The sequence below is a fragment of the Phascolarctos cinereus genome, unplaced genomic scaffold (genome assembly GCF_003287225.1).
Source record: "Phascolarctos cinereus isolate Bilbo 61053 unplaced genomic scaffold, phaCin_HiC Scaffold_278;HRSCAF=876, whole genome shotgun sequence".
Lineage (NCBI taxonomy): Eukaryota > Metazoa > Chordata > Mammalia > Diprotodontia > Phascolarctidae > Phascolarctos > Phascolarctos cinereus.
Genome location: NW_027555600.1, coordinates 207 through 22,837, shown reverse-complemented (window position 1 = coordinate 22,837; position 22,631 = coordinate 207). Strand labels below are relative to the sequence as shown.

The following is a 22,631-nucleotide window of genomic DNA, read 5'->3' as shown; positions in this document are numbered from 1 at the left end:
CTGCAGAAAGACTACTGTCAAAGTTGAAACATGTACATACTTGATGCTCCAGAAAATAAATATCTTTGTAAACTAAATTGGACAACTGTTTACCACTTGAGGTGGCCCTGACATTTTTAGCTCAAATCCCATGGACCATTGACACAATCCTTGAAGGGGTTTGTGAACCTTGAGGATCAATAGTGAAGTACATTGGCCACTTCTGTACAAAAGTGTCAACTCAAATTCCTGTATCAGACACATTTTCAGACATGGGCAATCCATGCATTTTTTTAAAACTCTTTTTTAGAATGATTTTAATTTTATTTTAGTGACCAGAGACACTTAAAGATATATATTTTTAAAAGAAATAAGTAATGGCTTTCTTAAAAAATTAATGGTCAAAAGAATATCACATGCCCTGAGGTAAATACAAAAAAAACCAATGTTGGTATTCTGAATGTGACCTCAGATAATGGAACAGAAAAAAAAAATAAGTTTGAAAATGACCTTCAGGAAAATTACATTATGCTTATTTAGCTTATGTCCACCAAAGGCATTGTATCTATGAAGAATGGGTTTAAACTACAGATAGGGAAAGGGAAAGATTGAAAGTGAAGATAATTTATTGAGTACTGTGGATACCGCATGCCCATTCTCAAGGTTTGAGTTCTAGTATCAGCTGTTGGAATTTGGCTTAAGTCACTCAGCCATTCTTATCTCATGGCTAGAGTTGTGGATGTGATGAGATGATGGCCCTATCCGTGTCACAGGTGTGTTGTGAAGATCCAATGTAATGGTGCATGAAGCTCTTTGTAAATTAAGTCATCCTTGGCTAATGGCATTTGCAAATCATTAGTTCTTCCTATTTAAGATTTTTCTCTTTTCCTGGAGAAATAGAAAATTGCTGAGTTTATATTCTGCTGATGGAGGGAAGGGAATATAATGTGTGTGTATGGTCTGTATTTGTTTTATTGTGATTTTTTTTTTAAGAAGGAGAGGGGAGATCAGACTACAAATGAAGGAAACAGAGCTAAGAGTTTCTTTGGAAAAAAATTACAAGCAAAGATTCATGAATGGTGGCCCCTGTGGCTTCAGTTGGAGAAAAATCTGCTGCGCATGAGAGAAGCCACAGTGAAGAGAAACATTGTGACTGTAAACAATGTAGAAAGGCTTTTTACAGAGAAGAGCTATCTCATTGGACAACAGAGAATACACAGTGGAGAGAAATCATATGAATGTAATCAATACAGAAAGGCTTATACATGGAAGAACAGTCTTCTTCAACATCAGAGAAGCCATGCTAGAGAGAAACCTTATAAGTCTACTCAATATGGAGAGGCTTTTGCATGGATGAAACATCTTACTCAACATCAGAAAGTCCATACTAGAGCAAACCTTTATGACTGTAATCAGTGTTTAAAGTCTCTCAGATCTAGGTCCAAATTTGCTGAACACAGGAAAATCCACACTGGAAAGAAACCTTTTGAATGTAACCAATGAGGTAAGGCTTTTACACCAAGGGATCATCTTACCTGATATCAGAGTACATACATTGGCAAGAAACCTTAAGAAAATAATCAATGTGGTAATGCCTTCAGGCTAAAGACAGTCCTTGTTTACCATCAGAGAATCCATAGGAAATAAAGGAATCTTATAACTGACCTGAATGAGTAAAGGCATTGAAATGGAGTACAGAGCTTCTTAGCAGAAAATTCACTCTAGGTACAAGCCATCTATGGACTTCATATGGGAAGGCTTTTAGCCAGAGATCATCTCTTATCCTCTCATCAGGGGATTTGTAATGAAAAGAAACTTTATGAATGTGCTCAGTGGAACATGCCTTTCTCTAGAACATGAAGGTAACTAGTGAAGGTTAAATTTGGGGTCTGACTATAATAGGAAGGTAAGATAAGGAAAATAATCCATGCCCACCCTCCTGGTTGCAAAACCAAAAAAAGGAGGCAATAGGCCCATAAACCGCAGAACTGTCTGAGAATCCATCTGGTTGTTCTCAGAAATAGAATGTCTTCAGAATGAGGAAAAGCCTTTGTGTCAATACTGTGTTGACTGGGAAACAATCTTTGGTGAAGGGAAGAAATCGGATTTGTTTGATCAAGGATATAAAAATTGGGGCAATTTAGGGTAATTTTGTGGTCTCCCACAGGCCACCTATATGCACTTATTCATCTTACATCCAGGCCACTACATGTGACAGTTAAGAAAATTCTCATTAAGTTGAGATAGTTTCTGCCTCCTGATTTTTGTGATGGACTTAAGAACAGAACCATTGTGTGAACAAAGCAGCCACTGCTAAACAGGTAAGAGGCCTGGCAATTTCTATCTACAAAGCTTCCCTCAGTTGGAAGGGAAATCTGAAGGAACTGAGTTCCATGTCAGAGGCATTTGGGCTACTTGTCACATGCTGTCTATGAATGAGTGAAAGGCTCAGTTCCTGATGATAGCACCCTCATCAGAGTAATGGTTTCCAGTTCAGAGACCAACAGGTTGGACATAGGGAAGCAATTCAAGAGGCACTATAGAAAGTCTCCATATCCTCCCACCAAGGCAAGTCAGAAAAGGCAAACACTGATAGGAAGAAAGGTTTCTGATGAAATTCATCTGGAGTCTAATGAGGACCCAAGCCAGCGTCTTGTTCCCTTGTCACTGAATTTATCAGAGAATCTTGAGTTGGAAGGGCCCTCAGAGGCCATCCAGTCCAAACTCATGCCTGCAGAGGCCTTTTTAAACCTTTCTCCTTGAAGACCTGCTAGGAAGGCAGCCCATTATTAGGACACTGTTCATCCCATCAGGCTGACTCTGCCTCCTGCAGCTTACACTCATCGGTCCTGGGTCTTCCCTCTGGGCTCAAGCAGAACAAATGTGATTGGTCTTAGATGTGACAGCCTTTCAGGTATTTGATGAGTATTTTGTGTTGCCTGCCAAGTTTTCTCTTCTTCTGGATAAGCTGCCTCAGTTCTTTCGACTCATTTGGCATGGTCTCTAGTCCATCATATTCACAGCCCTTCTTTGGATGTGTTCCAACTTGTCAGTGCCTCTTTTTGATTATCTCCAGTTTATCATAGATAGATAGAAATAACTCCCTTGTTGCTCCATACTTATTTCTGGAGGTAGCTGCCAAAGGTGCCATCAAACTGGAATAGAAATTAGTTTATAAATCGATTCCTCAGTCATGTAACCACAACTTTGGGATCCTAAAATCTGTCAGTCTATCAGCCAGGATGATGGCATTCCTGGAAATATTGTTTCTAGGTGTTTTTGTACAATTAGAGGAAATTTGTTATCTATCATTAGTTATTTCTGCAAGATCCAGGTGGAAAGTATCAATATTTTCAAGGTGAAAAGAGGGGCTGTTTCCAGCCCACATTTCAGACTTTCAGCCAATCACATTGTCCCTGCCTCCATGATGCTGTCAGTTCTTTAACCATTTATATTGTTTTCTCCACCTATCAACTTCTGTTCTTTGTTTTATTTTTTCTTGAATATGTATTTTTTACTGAAAAACAAAATCATTCATAAATTAACATACGAAAATGTCTAAACACATGAGAAAATAAGATAATGACAAAGGACTACTTTTGTGAAAAGTGTATGGTCTGTTTGTTTTTTAAACATCTTTAGAATTCCGTGCAAAAAATGTACCCCTGGCACCTCTTGAAAACATAAAGGTCAAGTTCAAAAAACCTAGTGGTGGACAAAACTGCCTCTGGCCCAGGACTTTGAGCTCAATGGGGAAGCCATTGGCCCTCTTTTTCAGTAAATTCATGTTGACAAATAAACTGCTAGTGCTCAGATCTTTGTACTTCAGTTGACTTGATTTTCCCTGTGACAATCGTGGTCCAGACACCACTAATGCAATCTCTCCTGAAGGAAGGCTTTAGCTTATGGTATCTAAGCATGGAAACCATTGTCATCAAAATAGACCTGATTGCCTTGAGGCCATCATGACAGTCCTGGCTGATTTGTTGTTCAGTCATTTCAGTCATATCTGACTCTTTGTGACCCCATTTTGGTAGGAGTAGAGTTCTTGGCAAAGATGCTGGAATGGATTATTTCCTTCTCCAGTTCATTTTGGAGATGAAGAAACTGAGGCAAACAGGGTTAAGTGACGTGGCCAGGTTCATACACTTAGTATCTGTGGCTGGATTTGAGCTGATTAAGTTGAGTCTTTCTGATTCCAAGCCCAGTGTTCTATGCACTTTGGCACCAATTAGCTGCTCATAGTCTCACCTTAGAGGAGCCTGTAATCTTATATGACATTTCGGTTTAGGATTTAAAGTTATAAATGGTACCATACAGAATCTCCATTTGCCTAAGGGCCATTTGCTATCAGCACCTTAAGTTATAGAGCCCACTGATTTCAGTTAGACAGTGTCTGGTTCAAGGTACCTGGTACATATCAGTCATAAACTTGAGAATGCTCCTGGTCAACTCCATCTAGTCTTGTGGATACTAGCACAGCAAGGAGGATTTGGAATTCAATAAGAGGTCATCACCTACTTTGGGTGAGCCAAAATGTATGAGCTGCTTCGAGCAGCTTTCATATTTCCATGCTTTTGGTCAAAGGGCAGCCAATGGCACCACCTGCAGAGCAAGGAAGGTATGGGGAAAACCTTACTCTTCATCAGGGATTAGTTTGCAAACAGGCAGGAGCAGTCTGAAAAAGGAGTGCCAAGGTGAGAGGCATAAAGCAAGCAAAAAACAAAAGCTAGAGTTCCCAAAAGATATCGGCAAACAGCTTTAGGCATACACAGAGCTCAAGTGGGGGGGGGGAGCCCTTTTTCTCACAGACCCAGTCAGGACTCTTGGGAAAGACATCAGATGTTGTCTCCTTCAGGCTCCTACAGAGCTGAAGAGCAAGGTCTCCTGTGGGCTTAGATGTCCACTCAGTGGAAAGGTTTTAGGTGTGACAGGTTTAGGAGTCTATTCCCACAAGTTTGGCAGCTCTAGGCATGGTCAGAAGGACTTGATAAGGGGCCCTTAGAAGACATATGGGTTGACAATTGAGAGAAAACACCATAATGTAGGTCCTTGGTTAAAGGCACATAGAGATGGTCCAGTTTTCCAGCCACACAGGGCTAGGTTCAAACAATGCAATAAAGTTTTTCTCACAATTCCTAAAAGTGCATGATTAGATTAAGTCTGTTATTGATCAGGGTCTTCAGAGGGCTCACAATGAACTAGTTTTGAGAATGGAGATTTACATGCCATCAAGGTAACCAAGAAAGCAGATGTAAACCATGCAAAGCAATACAATCGTTAATACTAATGTTACCTAAAATCAAGTCACCTTGTACCCCAGTAACCCATTCTCAATGTCCATTTAAGTAGCACCTTTTGAATCCCAGTTGTCTCATGTAGTTATCTGGTCCCCAGATATCTTTTCTTGGACAATAGGTTTTATTCTCAGGACAGCTCTAGTACAGGGTTCTGCTTCTCTGGTTCCAAATCTAGAAGTTCCTAGTTAATTCTGAGTTAGTACAATTTAGTACAATCACTTAAATTTGGTTCTCCAATCTTGAAACTTCAGAGGATTTCAGTTTGCTGTTTCTATCCTTACCTAAATCCTGAACCTGATATAAGAATCTTTTAAAAACTTGAGGGTCCAATTATAAAATGAGCTCTTCTGCCTTTTAAAATTATCAGACAGATGCTTTAATAGTGGAAAAATAATTTCACTTTCTTCACCTTTATCCATACAATTTGTGTATAAAATCCAACTTTAAGAACTTATTACCAAAACATACTCAGTCTGAATTTCCATGATAGATAAGCTTTGGAAGCCAATAAGGTATATCCATATATAATTTTTTTGGGGAAAAAATCTAATCTTGTTGCTTTTCTCAAAATTTACTATTCCATTTAATTAGGAAAAAAACTATCACCTTACAGGTTTCTCATAGTACTTTGAATAATCATTTCCCCTTCAGAGGATATCATCCCTATATTATTATTTGACCACAAATATAGGTTAAAATTGTGAGATATTCATAACTTGGCATCCTATTATGGTAATGCAGAGATGTTCCAGTATCCATTATTCAATAGATTTAGTATAGTACTTAAAAAACTTCTTGATTATAGAATTTCTTATGAAAGGAGAAAGGAACATGGCTATAACAATGTCGTATGTCATAACAGAAGGGGAAAACTTCCTTAGCTCTATTTGATTCCAGGCATGAGTCCTATCTGGCAACCAACCAAGTATCTAAAGCAGGGCTCAGAATTGACCAGGTAGGGAATTTTTCTTTTCAGATAGGAAATAGCACAATGGGGAAATGAGTCAGGCGGCTCCTATGTAGGTCATGCCAGGTCATCCTGAAAAGTTTTCCCAGGTTCAGATATCTACTTTTTGGTTTTCAGGCTGTAGCACATGCTGTTTTCTACTATTGGCTTTATGACAATTCAGAAAGTTATCTCCAATCAAAGCTCAAAACAGTCGTAAATTACAGTCCCATAAAGTCTTGAATAGCAAGTTCCAATAAGCAGAGCTTCAGGTGGTCACATGTCTTAGACAGTAAATATTCACTATAATCTCACATTGGTAACAGTCACAGATTTATCACATGCAAAAAAACCCCAAAACACTACTGTTCTCAGAATCCTTTTAAACAATGGGGACATCTTTAAAGTGAGTCCAAAGTAGTTTGCACACATTTCTACACATGTTCTAATTCCAACATAAATCACAAACATAAGTGAAATCAGATTTCCCATCAGGATAACACAAGATAGCTCGTTAGTTACTACTCTTTACTAACATGACTGCGCTGAAATCCTATTTCTTAAAACAAATACAAAAGAGGTTCTTGACTTTAACCTCACAATTTAATAGATTTACATCTTTGTTTCACAAGTTTGTTTATCCTTCTCTAATTATACTTATTCTGAAAGAATGAGATATTTTGGGAATTGAATCCCATACATATTACAAGTTCAAACACTAATTTAACTGCTGCTTAGGCCATAGAATGACTACAAATTTCAGATCAAAACAGCAAGATCTCTCCCATTTACAGCACACTACAGTAATTTAGCAATATATTAGCTTCCAAGTGAAATTTAGTAAAAATCACACAATTTTTTAAAACATTTCTTCGTAAAAGTCCCTTTCTTAAAAACAGCTTAAAACTTATCTTGATGTTAAAAAAAATACAATCATTAAACTTTTATGAAGTAAATTACTTGGAAACCTCTAAAATGACTGATATCTCTCTTTGCAACCTTAAAGCAAAAATAAATCTTTAAAATGGGAATTTATCAAAATGAGTTGGGGTAGAATGTCTTTAAGTAACATAAATAAATCCCTGAAGTGCTATAACAAACTAAATTCCTAGTTGCCACAAAATTCCTATTTACTACCTCCCTCTAGTCAAAAAGGTGTTTGTAATGGGGAGGAGTTCAGTTTTTATAAGCCAAGAAGAACATACCCAATTAAATTAGTTTTATCCTAATAACAAAGTTCACCACAACTTTAAAATTTATTTATTATCTTTTCCTCCCTTTGTCTTTTTCTTTGGGGAGGGGAAGGTAGGCAATGGGGTTAAGTGACTTGCCCAGGGTCACACAGCTAGTAAGTATTATGTGTCTCAGGCCAGATTTGAACTCAGGTCCTCCTGAATCCAGGGCCAGGGCTCTATTCACTGCACCATCTAGCTGCCCCACTCCCTTTGTCTTTAAATATATTCCTAGAAATTAAGAAAATAATGATATTCTGGAATGTCACAAAGATAGTGAATACGATAGTTTATAAACCTCCAGATTAACATACAATATACATATACACATACATACATCCATACATATATATATATACACATATATATATATATATATATATATATATATATTTGTATATGAAGCAGACTTGAAGATTATACCCTTGTTTTGGGCAAGGATTCCCATTTACTCAGAGGGATTACACAACACGGAAAACTTGCACACATTGTTAAGAACTTCAGGTGAAACTTCCTCTTAAATATAGACAAAACTTAGGAATTGGTATTAAATTACAGTACTTTAGAATATTACAGCACATGGTTAGCAGGGCTGACAGAATTGCTTAACAGCTTCCTAACTCATTTATTCTCCCTCCCTCCTTTTTAGGTACAATTCTTAACATATAGACTATAAGAGGAATTACTTTCCTAAAAACATAACTGATACAGTTGTTTCCCAAATCACACAAAGGATTTGTTCTGTAAAACTTGGACTCAGTCAAAAGGCTGCACTCGAGGACCTAGAGGGTTACATGTGGCCTTGAGGCCACAGGTTCCCCACTCCTGCATCTAAGCAATATTACATATTTAAAATTTGAAACAAACCAAATATCAGTTTAGGTAAATGCACTTCCAAATTACCTTGCACAGAAAATCATTCATATCATCATTACTATGTTGAAGCTACGTCTTTAAACCACCTTACATACTTTCATAATAGCCAAGATTTTAAAATGAAAATTTGCTATAGTAAATAATATTATTCTCTGTTTAGAACTAAATATACTTCACTAAATATTTAACAGTTTTCAAATTATCTAATTTTATCATATCCATTTAAAAACTCAATTCACATGCAATAAAATACAGATTAAAAATTGCTTTGTTGACTTTTGGGAGCCAAGATGGCAGAGTAAGCAGGAAGTAACTCTCACCTTCCCTTACTGACCTTGAAAAACCCAGAAAATACCACCCCAGAAAAAATCCTGGAGTAGTGGAGCCAGCAGAAAGATGGGATACAGCAGTCTTTTAGCTTGTGAAGCTAGGGGGATTAACCAGAAAGATCCCTTTTGCTGTGACTGAAGGAGACCAGTACAGGATGGGAGGCATCCCATTAAGCTTGTGGCAAGCCTCACCTCAGCAAACCAATGGGAGATCCTCAGCCCTAGGGTGGTGGAGCAGGCAAGTGCCAATACCAGGATTGCCAAGTGCCTTGGCACAGCCAGGGGAACTGACAGATGCCAGCACAGAGAACCACCATATGCACTGGCAGGCATTCACCAGCAGGTGAACCTACCCATGCTCTAGCACAGCCCAGGGAAAGGAGGCAACCACCAGTGGCCAGACCACCCCCTACCCCATCCCACACCCACCCTGCAAGCTTCAGTGTAATCCCAGGGAAATGCAGAAAACCCCCACCTGGGCTAGGCACACACCAGCAAACACCACCAGCTCCAGCTCAGCACCAGCTAAGCTACTACATCCCTACAGCCTCCAACTGCCGGCACCTGAGGCACTAGCACACAAAGCCAGTAACCAGACCCCTAGCCCCCAGCACACGAAGTGTGGGACAGTGCCTCCTGTGCCCCACAAGCAGAGATCAATTTCAAAAGGCAAACACCACTGACTCGGACATCTTTTTCAGATATTTCTCAGTAGTGGCTTTCTTTGTCAGTCACTGAATCACTGAACCTCAGTTTCTCTACCTATAAAATGAGGGGTTTGGACTCCATGGCCTTTCAGCTCCCTTCCAGGGATAAATCCATGATCCTAAAAGAAGTCATTGTTTGGAATTTGGGGGCATGGAATTCTTCTGAAAGTACAAAAAAGGATTAGGGTATCCTACATGATTTCATTCCTAGACTTTCTTCAAGTCAACAAACATCCAAGTGCCTACCCTGTTCCAGACCTTGTGCACAGGACCAAGCACACAAATTGATGCAAGGAACATCCCCTGCCCTAACGGAGCTCACAGTGTGGTGGGGCAGAGAACACTCCAACAGCTATGTAGAAACCCACTGTGGACAGGATAAAGAGGAGCTAGTCACAAGAGGGAAGGCTCTAAGTTTAAGGAGCGCTGAGAAAGGCTTATTGTGAGAAGTGGGTTGTAGCTGGGGCTTCAGCGAAGCCATGGAGAGCATTCTAGGCAACAGGGATGGCAAGGAAAACCATGAGGTCTAGAGGTGGAACATCCTGTCCCTGGGACAGAAAGGAGGCCCAGACCAATGAATTATAACATATATGGGAAGGTGGAAGGGTGAAAGAAGACTGGAAGAGTAGAAAGGGGGAGGTGATGAAGTGCTTTACCTGCCCTAGAGAGGGTTTAGTATTTGATACTTTACCTGGGGAGGTTGTGGAGAAGGTGGGGACATGGTCAGGTGAGAGTTTTAGGAAGATGAACTATATACCTGGGTGGAGGAAGAACTGGACTGGGGGGAGATAGGCAGCTGGACCAACCAGCAGGCTCTGACATTATCTCAGGTGTGGGGGACAAGGGTGTGCACCAAGAAAGGGACAGCACTGAGAGACAAAGAGATATATGTGAAAGATGTCACCAAGGTGGAATCAACAGGACTTTGCAACAGATTAAAGATGGGCATCACAATTGTGAATGTGTAAGAGTTGATGAGGAGAGCATGGCATTTCATTTCTGAGCCTGAATGAAAGGCCACTTGATAGGATTATAGCCCCAGGTGAACTGCAGAGATTTGGCCAAGTGGGAAAGTCCAGGATTTTTCCTTTCTAGCATCCAGATCCCAAAGATATGGCCTTTTCCTTTTAGGAGTTCAGATCCCTTCCCCATTATTCCCCCTCAAACAAATGAGACCCAAATTACTTTGGGGTAAGTGATGAGGGTCTTAGTTTCTGAAACTGCTTCTTGCTGGCAAGGGGTGTTGAGCTGCAGAGCTATATTTTAAGAAATCATGAATGAAGATGACAGTTCATTGTGCCAATTTTTTAAAAAATGATAGAATAAATGAGTAGAGAAGGAATAAATGTAGCCCCAGGGACAGCTAGGTGGCACAGTGGATAGAACACCGGCCCTGGAGTCAGGAGGACCAGAGTTCAAATCCGGCCTCAGGCACATAACACTCACTAGCTGTGTGACCCTGGGCAAGTTACTTACCCCCAATTACCCTCACCAAAAAAAAAAAATGTAGCCCCCAAATTCAAGATATTTTGGGAGGTTTAAGCAATCAACATTAATATTCCTTTGGATAGAACACTCACACTTAAGGCTATGACTCCCTATGAGGGAGGAGAAAGGGAGGAAGGAAGGAAGGAAGGAAGGAAGGAAGGAGGAAGGAAGGAAGGAAGGAAGGAAGGAAGGAAGGAAGGAAGGAAGGAAGGAAGGAAGTTAATAGCAGCATTGCCCAACTGGAACTGGCCACTTGGTCCCCAGTGGGGCAGCTACTACTACTCATAGACTGTTGTTCCTCCTTGGTTCTCAATACAAGAAGGGCAGAGTACCAGCTGGAGGGGCAACTCTGATTCTGGGGACACTGAGGCTCTGAGTGCTCTCATCCCATCTGGGATCCCAAAGTCCCCTGTACCTCTTGGGACTCTATAGAAGGATGAGGAGAGGAGTTAGAAGAGTAAGAGAGGGAGGGAAGTAGTCTCCCCTTTCAGACCATCTTCGTATCCAAGCCTGACCCTACCTGCTTCCTCACTCCCTCTGTAGCTTGGAGTATTACTTTCAGTTACTCTGGTGCTGCAGTTTTATCCTGGCAGTCTTTCCACTCAGGAAGAGGGAGGGAGTCTGGAAGGGAGGGAGGAAAGGGTGGAGACACTGGAGAGGAGGAGCCCACAGAGATCAGCAGCCTCATGGGTAGTGGCCCAGCTGGAATTTGAGCCCTGGGGTGGAGTTTGGAGGCCTGGGAGGAGTTTAGGACTGCAAAAGGCATCACTGCACTGGAGAAGGCATTCCATGTGATGGAGGGCAGGGCTTAGGGAGGAGAGCAATCAGGGTCTCTGAGTCCTAGCCCTGGGTGTGATTGGTGGAAAGGGCCCAGCCATCCAGGGGCCTTCAGGGGCTGGACAAGGTGGCACTCTTGGGAATAGGAAGACCCTCCCATAGTGGGCTGGCCAGAAGGAGGAAGTCTTTGAGCCTGGACTGCTCTGCTTTCTGGCATCTCAAATCTTTTTCCTTTCTTCCTAGTAATCTGAGATCTCTCTGCCTTCTCCGGAGCTCATTGCTCTGCCTTTTGGATGCCAGCTCTGTGCTTGCAGGTCCCAGGTAGGTCTAAAGCAGAGTTCCCCACCCTCCACCCCATATTTCCAGGCTTCTTCTGGCTGATCTTGCCATTGGGTCTCATTCTCATCTGACCTCTTGGTGAGTGTATTAAAAATTGGCCAGTAGCACACCTTCCTCCCAAGCCTGGCTATTGAATGAGCTCCCTGCCCCTAAACCTTCTCCAGATTCCCAGTAACTTCCTAAATTCCTGGCTCACCTTCCCCACAGTTACCATTGGATAACACTTTTTCAGACTTCAGACTTTGCCTGTAGGATTGTGGGAATCCTGATTTCAGCCTTCCTATCCAGATCCACTAATCTCTTAAGTTCTTGGTTAGAAATTCTGTTGTCTTGCCTTCAGATCCTGCCTCCTTTGAAGATCCAGAAATCCTCCCTTACTCCCCCCAGGATGCCACCTTGGACTCAGTTTCCAAAACTCTTTTCTGATCTTTCTTCTCTGCACCCATGGCTCTGGGGCTGGTTCCCTATCAGATCCCAGGCACTGGCTCCCTGTCTCCAGTTTCCCTTTAGGGATTCCAAGCCTAAGCTCTACCAGAAAATCTCAACAGTCCTCCTTGGCTCCTAGTTAGACCTCAGGACACAGTCATCCTGCTTCCCCAGGTTCAGTGTGCATCTGGAGCCCTTCTATCAGTCCAGTGTTCCCCACCTCCCTGCCATGAGCTATGTTAGAATGTCTTGCCTCCCAGACCATAGTCCTTCCCCCCTTACCCAGGCTTCAGGCTTCCCTGCCTCAGGTGCCATGCCAGGGGGCTGAATTCCAGACTGGATTTTGTGTCCTAGTCTCAGGCTTCCCCAGTCATTCCTTGGTATCTCCATTCAAGAGCCTTCCCAATCCTCAACCTTGCTTAGCTTCTCTCCTAGATCAAGGAGTCCGTTTCTTTCTTTCTTTTTTTAAATTTTTTAAATTTATTTTTTTTTAAGGAGTCAGTTTCTTATCTACATAATGTGTGAGTCAGACAGAGGGAATTCAGGGAGGGCAGAGGGCCAGTTGGAGGGAGAGCTCTAACTTAAGAGCCACTGAGGCTCTGACCTCATCCCATCTGGGATCCCAAGCCCCCTCAGGCTTTTGGATCTCTATGGGAGAACGGAGAGGGGAAGGGGCAGAAGAGAAGGAGTAAGAGAGGGAGGGAAGTAGTCTTCCTGTTCAGGCCATCTACATTTTAAAGCTGGACCCTCCCTGCTTCCTCTTCCCCCGGTAGGTTGGAATTTCTCCCCTGAGGGCAAGGCATTGGCTTTTGTAACTCCTCTGGGACTTCACTCTCTGGAAAGCCCTGCAGGCCAGCCTCCTGCCTAGGAAGAGAAGAGAAAGACCTACCCCATAGGGATTCTTCTCCTCCCTGCCCAGCTCAATCTGCCAAGCACCAAGGCCAGGCCCAAAGCAGGGAGCCTGGAGCCAGAGGGAATGGCCCCTGGGAGCCACAGCCCCCCACCCCAGGTGAGTGCAGTCTTCTGACTAGGGTTAGGGTTAGACATGGAGGATGGTCTATGAAGTTGGGAATACCTTCCTTATGGACCATTTCTCTCCAAAAATAGGCATGAAATTGAATAAGGCAGTAACAACACTGCCCTGCTCTCTGCTTCTCTGTGTTAAACTAGTTCACTGACACTCTGGCATATGGAGCACAGACTCCTCCTTCCCTTGTTTGTTCTGAAGTTCTCCCTCGTTAGAATGGGTCAGGCAAGTTTCCCAGGTCTCCCTGAATCCTTCCCCTTTATCCTTTGTTGGGTCCAATCAGTAAACATTTGTTATTGTTGTTGGGGTTTTTTTTAGTTCTGTCTGACTCTTTGAATCTTCATGATTCCATTTGGGTTGTTTTTGGAAGAGATCCCTGTTGCTATTTCTTTCTTTAGCTCATTTTATAGAGGAGCACACTGAGGGAAATAAGGTTAAGTGACTTTCCCAGGGTCATACAGCTGGGAACTCTAGGGGCCCCAAAAAGCCATTTTATGCCAGGCCCTGTTCAAAACTTCCCTGGACACAGAAGAAGGAAAAAACAGTGCCTGCCCTCAAGGAGTTCATAGTCTAATGAGAGAGACAACATGTCACCTTGTTGTTCATTCATTTTAGTTCCATTTGACTCTTTGTGACCCATATGGAGTTTTTTTTTTGGTAACTACACTGGAGTAGTTGCCATTTCCTTCTCCAATTCATTTTACAGATGAGGAAACTGAGGCAAACAGGGTTAAGTCTGACTTACCCAGGGTCACTCAGCTAGTGTCTGAGGCAATATTGGAGCTCAGGTCTTCCTCAGTCCCTGACCAGCACTCTATCCAAAGTGCCACTGAACTGCCCCAACAAGTCACCTGCTTTGTCCAAACAAGCTCTGTAGGGTATAAAATGGCATTAAGTCTGAAAGGGAAGGTTCTAATAGTTTTGGGGACCAGAACAATAATTTTTTCAGAAAGTGAAATTTTAGCTGAGACTTGAAGGAAACCCAGACCAGGCATTTTTGTTTAGGGTTAGGGTCAGGATAGAGAACTTTCCAATCATGGAAGAGAGCCATTGGAAAGGTATTTCACATTGCCTTCTGTTTTTCTTTTTTTCCCCCCACTTTGTTTGATTGTTTCTTGATGTTTCATAGTACCAATAGCTTCCACTTGCTCAATTCTGATTTTTAAGGAATTATTTTCCTCAGAGACCTTTTGTACCTCCTTTTCTGTTTGGTAAATTCCACATTTTAGGAAGTTCTTTTCTTCAGGATTTTTGTGTACCTCCTTTACCAAACTTTTGACTTGTTTTTTATGATTGTCTTGTATCACTCTCCTTCCTTTCCCAATTTTTCCTCTACATCTCTTGATTGATTTTTAAAATCCCTTTTCAGCTCTTCCATGGCCTGAGACCAGTCCAGATTTGTCTTTGAGACTTTGGATGTAGGAGTTTTGACTTTGTTGTGTTCCTCTGAGTGTGCATTGATCTTCTTTGTCACCACAGTAACTTTCTATAGTCATAATTTTTTCTGTTATTTATTCATTTTTCCTCCCTATTCCTTGACTTTTAACTTTTCACTGAAGTGATGCTCTGCTTTCAGGGTGGAGGGCTCACTGTAAGTTTTCAGTTCTGCCAAGGTGGTATGAGCTAAGGAGGGGTGTGTATACTATCTTCCCATTCCCATCTAGGAGTTTTGAAGTCCTGAAATAAATCAAAGGTATGAATTGAGGAATGAAGCAACCTACCAGCCTAGAGGATGTCCAATGTATTTCCCAATCAAAGAGACCCATGAAAAAGTTTTTATAGTTTTAGGAGAACAGAGGGAGGAGGCAGTATGAAGTAGCAAGCCTGGTCATGAGACCCCAGTGGCCCTTAGCAATCCAGGCAAGGAAAGCCACCTCATTCCAGCTGCTCTGCCCTTCATACCTTGAATCCCAATGTCAGAGGGCAAAGACACTAGAAGCTGAGCTCTTGAGCTGGGCTCCCCACAAGGCAACTTCCCTGGGTAGGGGTGGGAGGGTGGGGAGATCTTAATGTGTGGTTCAGTTCAACCTAATCAAAAGTAAATTTTTTAAGAGTATGAAGGTTAGGACATTACTGAAAGCTGACCTTACAAGGATTGTTTAAGGGAGTGGAAATCCACATTACATGTTGTATTAGTAATTTATGTCATTATATTAACAATTTCTGTCAGAGTCATCCTGGCCTTCTGTTTCCCCACATATCCATTAAGGTGCAAAGGCCTGTCAGTTTCACCTTTGCACCATCTTTAGAATATACCCCCTTCTCTCCTCTGACACTACCACCATTCTAGTGCATGGCCCCATCTCCTCATGCCTGGTCTACTAATATAGCCTACTGGTGGGTCTGCCTCCCTCAAGGCTCTCCCCACTCCAAGCCATTCCCCATTCAGCCACTAATCATTTCCTACAATGCAATTCTGATTAAGTCACTGCACTACTCAATAAATTCCACTGACTCCCTATTTGTTGCCTCCAAGATCAAATAGGAAATGCTCTTGTTGGCATTCAAAGCCATTTTCAACCTACTTCCTTCCCCCTGCTCCCAATAACCTTTCTAGTCTTCTTACAGCTTACTCCCAAACATTTATCCTTTAATCCAATGGATCTGGCCTCCTGTCTTCTCTCAGCTCTAGGCATTTTCAGTGGCTGTCCTCATGCCTGGAATACCCCAGCTCAGACTACTAACCTCACTGTCTTCCTTTAAATTCCAATCAACAACTAAAAAGCTAAGGGAGTATTTCCTAACCCCTCTTCATTCTTATTCCTTCTCTCTTCTAATTATGTTCTATTTGTTCTGGACTTAACTTGCTTTGTATATATTTGTTTGCTTGATGTCTCACCTATTAAATGGTGACCTACTTGAGGCAGGGACTGTCTTTTACCCCTTTTTGTGTCCTCAGTTCTTAGCATTGTGCCTAGCACAATGTAAATGTATATGGAATTGAATTGACAATTTCTGGTCTTTGATGAGACCTTGTCATATCACTCTCTTCTTCCTGTCCAGTCTTCTCCTCCTCCCTTTCATGCATCTTCCCTTGGTGTAATGTAGTGCCACAAAAGGACCTTCTGCTGTGTTGCCAGCAACCAGATTGTACACCGAATGGAGAGGCGTGTAATAACTAGTGACATGGGCCAGGCGGAGCAGAATTACTGACTCAGTTTATTCATCTGAGGGTACAGTATATATAGAGAAAATCTAGCCTAACTTCAAAGAGTCCTCCCCATGAGATACTCCCAGAACATCTGCTGAGGATGTGACAACATGAATTTCCTCGTTATCAGGGTTCCTAGATTGGGTTGCATTTTCCAAGGTTTTCCCAGGTGCCTTGGTGCCACCTGCATAGAGGAGTGAATGTGTAAATCTAAGGTTCAAAGAGTGAGAAGGAATGTCTCAGGGGCCTCCTAATCAGGAAGGGATTGAAGAGCCGTACCACTTAATCATGGAGCCCTTACGGGTAAAAGCCTGGGCAGAGGTCAAACTCTGCCTTGGATCTTAAACCCTTATCAGACTCTTAAGATCAGCCCTCAACACTGCTACAGGCAGGATGTCAGAAGATTCTGTCCATAATCCCCCCTGTCATCCTCTACACTGGTACCTCCACCAGATTTCCTCCTTCATCCCTGTCTGCTTGTGTACTTTGAGAAAGAAATCTCTTATTGGTCTGCCTGTTGTTACTCTGCTACTGCTGTTGTCTACATTTGTTCACTGCTCCTGTATTTGTTCAGTTTGGGTTGTTCTATAAGCAAATAATCTTCTTTCTGGTTTTCTTTCTAAAAATGTTTCAGACTCCTCTTCATTATTGAATATCCACTTTTTGTCCCATATTGTTAAGCTCACATCTTTAGGATAGGTCATGCTGGGCTACATCTTGTACTCCAGCATGCTCTGGAACACATTCCATTTCCTCTCCATTTCTAGTGGGTTTGCATTAGTCTTGCATTATTTTTAATCATTATTAAATTTCAATTTTTGGAAGAAAATAAGCATGTCATGTCCATAACACATTACAATAAAATTTTCTTCCTTATGGTTTTGTATCTCTCTTCCCAAATGGTTTCCTTTCTTTTCATAATTTTTTCACTTTCTTTTTCTTCTAATTTTTCCTCATTGTCTTTTAACTCCTTTTAAGTTCTTCTAAGATTTCTTTTTGAGTTTGTGTCCAATTGACTTTACTCTTCAGGATAGGAGTGGCTTTTGTAATCTCACTATTTCCTTCTGAATATGACCCAGATCTTCTTTCATACCAAAGTAGTTATCAGTGGTTGGGTTCTTTTCCTTTGCTTACTCATTTTTTGTTTTAAATTTGTCTCATTTTACTTTTAGCAGCTTTAGTATCACAATCAAGTTTTAATCCAAATCTGATGGGTAATGTTACTCTAAGCCTCAGGTCCTCCTTACTCTTGTTTTCTGAATTCTCTCTGGGGGCTCCACCTTAGGACCTCCTCTCTTGCTCCCCTAAGCCCCAGTCACACTGTCCTGAAAATGTTCTTGCTCCCTGTGGTACCACACTCACTGGGCTTCTTCTAGCTCCTCTCACCCACAGCCACTGCTCAAGGTCATGTCTGCTCAGCACTGCTAGGCTTGACTTCTGGAAACATCAGTGGGTCTTTCTAGCTTCCCTCACTGTCTGCTCTTCCTCAGATGGAAGTTTGTGATGTAAAATTTCCAGAGGTGAAATTGAGGCCTAGTCTCCTAGGACTACTGTTTGTTAATTCAGGGGAGTCAGCCTGGTGGTGTCTACTCTTCACTCAGCCCCTGGGGTCTTCAATGAGGTGCTCTCAAGTTGCCCTCCAACTGCTTTTTGCCTTTATTTTTGCTTTTCTATATTCATTTTGTGGTGATTTTCTGTTTGTGGAGGAAATCCAGAGAGCCTGGAAATTTCTGACCTATACTGCCGCCTTCTAGAAGGCATCCAATGGGTTTTTTTCTGGAAGTGATTTCTGAATTCTTTGAAAATTGGAATGTCATTTTCTATGTTCAGAAGTTCTGGCCAATTCTCTTTGAATATTTCCTCCATGGTTGTTTCAATTTTTTTTTGCCCAGTCATTTTGTACTGGGAGACCTGTGATCCTTGGGTTGTCTATGAACTATTCAGTAGGTTTTAAATTCAGCTATGCAAAATATAGAATCCCATTGGTTGACATAAGACTCTTAAGCTATAAGAAGCAAAAATGATCTGTCAGCAGGGTCATGAGTTGTGTGAAGCAGGGAATATCTCCACTGATGAAGTGGTTATAAGATGGATGGGCTCCTCCTTAGCTTAAGCAGGAGGAGATGGGACAATCTCTACATACATTCCAAGTACATATAGGAGGATATGGGGGGACTTTTTATACCATGCCACCACCCATGCTTGGTTTGGTCATGGAATTTGAGCAAAACAGAACAGAGATATCTTTGTCAGCATTCTTGTAGTTATGCAAGTGAACTTCATAGCTAGTAAACAAGTAATGAACATTGAATTGAAGTTTGAGGCCTATTATAGGGCCCTTTTATTAGAATTTATATTCATATGTGACTTATACAAGGTATGGATTAATACATTGTTTATTCTTACACTTAATATTTGATGATTGACTAGATGAATATATTAACATCATTACTAACGATCATTACTTCTTATAAAATCATAATGAACTGACTAATGCTGTTTGAGTCGGGGTTCTCAATGAATCATTTTGTTTCTACAGTTCTCTATGTATAATTAGATCATTTATTTCTCATAAAGAAACTGGCAACATTTTTCTGATGAATTAGCTCAAAGAAAACCCAAGGTAATTGAAGATTGCTTCTATTTTAAGCAATGAAGGAACTCCTCTTTCCAACATTGTTGTTGTTTAATCATTTCAGTCATGTTCAAGACTTTATGAACCATTAGGAGTTCTTCTTGACTGAGATACTAGAGGGGTTTGCCATTTCCTTCTCAAGCTCATTTTACAAATGAGGAAACTGTGGCAGGCAGGGTTAAGTGACTTTTCCAGGGTTACACAGCTAGTAACTTTCTAAGGCTACACTTGAATTTATGAACATGAGATCATCCTGATACCAAGTCCAGTGCTCTATCTACTAGAACACCTAGCTTACCCTTCTTCATAATTGCTTTCATTTCTAGGTAATGAATTTTATAATTAAGGAATATGTGTCATACATAGACAAATAAAAGCAATTCTAAAGCAAAATCATGAGATGTTTTGGCTATGACAGAGTGACCTCAAGCCCTCAATGTAACAACAGATAACTCTCCTTCACTTGGCTGGAGACCATCTCTTTTGAGTCACAGCAGTCTAGATTTCACATATTTTCATCCACATAAGACTTTATTTCAACCACTCAGGAAACAAACCAGATTTTTTCTTTAACTTTGTTCTCTTTCAGGTGATCACATTAAATGGGCTTTTTTCCCCCAGAATGTTATGCGCCTGCCAGCTTCACATAGACTTTTCACAGAATTTTCTTTAGAACATGTGACTTACAAATAAGAAATTAAGGAAACGTACCTGAAGTTCTAGAACCACAAGGTAAAGTAGAAAGAGAAAAAATCCACCATTCACTACCTGAAAGTAAAGCTAAGAGGAAAACATACATGAATGTCATAGCCACATTTCAAAATTCCCAGGTTGAGGAGAATATAGTGCAAGCAACCAGAAAAAAGAAACAATTCAAATATTGTGGAAATCTAGTTAGGACTTCACAAAAACTAGCAGATTACCCTCTAAAAGACTGAAGGTTTGGGGACATTATATTTCAACAAACAAAAGAGCTATGATTGCATCCAAGAATAACTTACTTGGCAAAGTTAAGTATAATCCTGAAAGGGGGAAAAAAGGGGCTATTTGATGAACTGAAAAACTTTCAGGTTTGTAACAAAAAGAGCAGAATTCATTGGAAAATTGAAAATAAAAGATCCAAAAGAAATATAAGGAAAATATTAAAGACTGATTATTAGGCCCCCATTAAGATCAAACTGTTTACTTATTATTTATATATGAAAAGTTATCAGTATTCTTATAACTGTCATCATTACTAAGGTAGTTTGAAAGAAAGGTGTTGGCTAAGTTGTGTATGATGGGGTGATTATAAAAGGCAAAACTGGGTAGGAAAGGTCAAAAGAGAAATGATATTGGAAAAAGGGGGTGTGAAAAGAACTAATACAGAGGAAGCGAGTAGGGGTAGAGGGCTGATAATGTTGGAACCTTAGTCTCATCTGGGTTGAAAAAAAATGTATATCTCAAATGGTGTAGAAATCTTCTGAATATGTAGAGAGGTGAGAAAATTGGGGAAGAGGATCAGGGAAGTACTTTTTAGAAGGGTGAGTGAAGTGGGATTTAGGGGGATGGGGAGAATTTTGGAGGCCTTGTGGTTTGAAATTGGGGAAGTGGAGGGAGGACTCTTAGAATGGTGGGTGAATTGGGGGGTAGGAGGATGTGAAGTGAAGAAAAAGTAAAAGCAATAGGGTAAAAAGAGAGGGCAAGAAAGAAAATCATGAGTAAAAATAAGATGGACAAAAATTGAAAGATAGTAATTATATCACTTTGAATGTGATTGAGACATCTACAGCAACTTGCTTTGTGATGACAAAGAAATGGAAATTACAGGGACCCCCTTCATTTTAGGAAAGGCTGAATGGGTTTTGTGTGGTTGCGATGAAAGGGTATTGTGCTGTAAGAAAGGATGAGCTCAATGATCTTAGAAAGGCATTGAAAGCCTTGCACAAACAGATGAAGAGTAAAGTGAGCAGAACCAAGACAATGTTGCATACAGTAACAGCAATATTGTATTCAGAAGAGTTTGATCAAATCAATCATTCTATTACAAATACAAAATTAGAAATAAAGGGCATATAAAGACAGAAGGTATCTGTATCCAGAGAAAGAACTGACAAATAGTATGTATGGGATAATTTTGTGTATATACACACATATATATGGTTATATATTTGCATGTACATAAATATACACACATATAGATATATATGCATACACATGGCAGATGTCGCTATGGTTGTGGCAGGGAAAGAAAGAAAAGAAATTTACATGGTAGCTTTGTTGCATATGTGAAGGGAATACCAACTTGTACATAGTAGATTGGCAGTTTCATGAGCAATCATTTTTTTTTCCATTGTAGTCTTATGGAAGTGCTTGTTTTGTTCCCAGTATTGTAAATAAAATGTCTTTTGTAAAAGGTGAAACACAGTTCCTAATACTAAGAAGTTCACATTCTGTGGAAGAGATAATATGCAAATAATTTGGTACATATGAGATCTATTATACGAATATTGTATATGTTCACATATAATTCGTATGTATTTAGACTTAAGTATATGCATATCTAATATGAATTTGATATGGGGCTTCCCTTTCCTCCGATCCATAAGTGCTCTAATTTATTTGGTGTCTTTGTCTTTGGATTTAAGTAAATCTTCCTATAACTCCATTAACTATGAAAGGAAAGAAATTCTAGATTTTACCATTGATATGCACATAAGAGATTTTTTAAAAGTAACTTTTTTTTAAAAAAAAGAATATATCACTTATCGGTTCTCATAAGGAAAATATTTCCCATCACCCTCTCTCATTCTCTTCTACAGAACCAACCACCTCACAGATAGAACAGAAACTTTCTCCCTGATTCCACAGAGAAATACATTTCAAAGGAAAATATTTCTCAGCTTTATTCCAAACGATCATATAAAATGCTTTTCTCAAAATTCAATTGGGATCTTAAAGACCATGGTTTTAGGAGTTGACTCTGACTTTCATAAAGGGTATGACCTTTGGGCAAATCCCTTCTCTGTGCTTCAGTTTCATTCTGTAAATTAATGAGGGTTGGACTATTTAAATCTGAAGTGTCCTTCATCTTTACATTCTATGACTTTTAATGATTCAGGGTTTGGTGACGTTCAAGGATGTGGCTGTGGACTTCACCCATGAGGAGTGGGGGCTCTTGGACCATCCTCAGAAGGAGTTGTACAAGGGAGTCATGTTGGAAAATGCCCAGAACCTGCTCTCCCTGGGTAAGGAGACTTCCTCTGCTAACACTGAGTCTGCAATCAAAGGAATATCTTCATTCCTTAGTGTGCAGGATTGGGAGCATTTATCAATTATTGGGAGGGAGTAGTGTTGGTCTCCTGCCTGCCTATGGTTCCTATGGTTTCCTACAACCTGAGGGTTTCCTCTGTTGCTCCTGAAGCTGTCTCTTACCACTT

At 40.7% G+C, this 22,631-nt stretch overlaps 1 long non-coding RNA gene across 1 annotated transcript; it reads left to right on the top strand.

The window, feature by feature from the left end:
• Window positions 1-11,822: 11,822 nt before the first annotated feature.
• Window positions 11,823-22,401, top strand: LOC110204344 (uncharacterized). The gene is made up of 4 exons (XR_013484112.1): window positions 11,823-11,955; window positions 13,173-13,408; window positions 19,802-19,944; window positions 22,313-22,401. It is a non-coding gene; the product is annotated as an uncharacterized LOC110204344 (long non-coding RNA).
• Window positions 22,402-22,631: the final 230 nt, after the last annotated feature.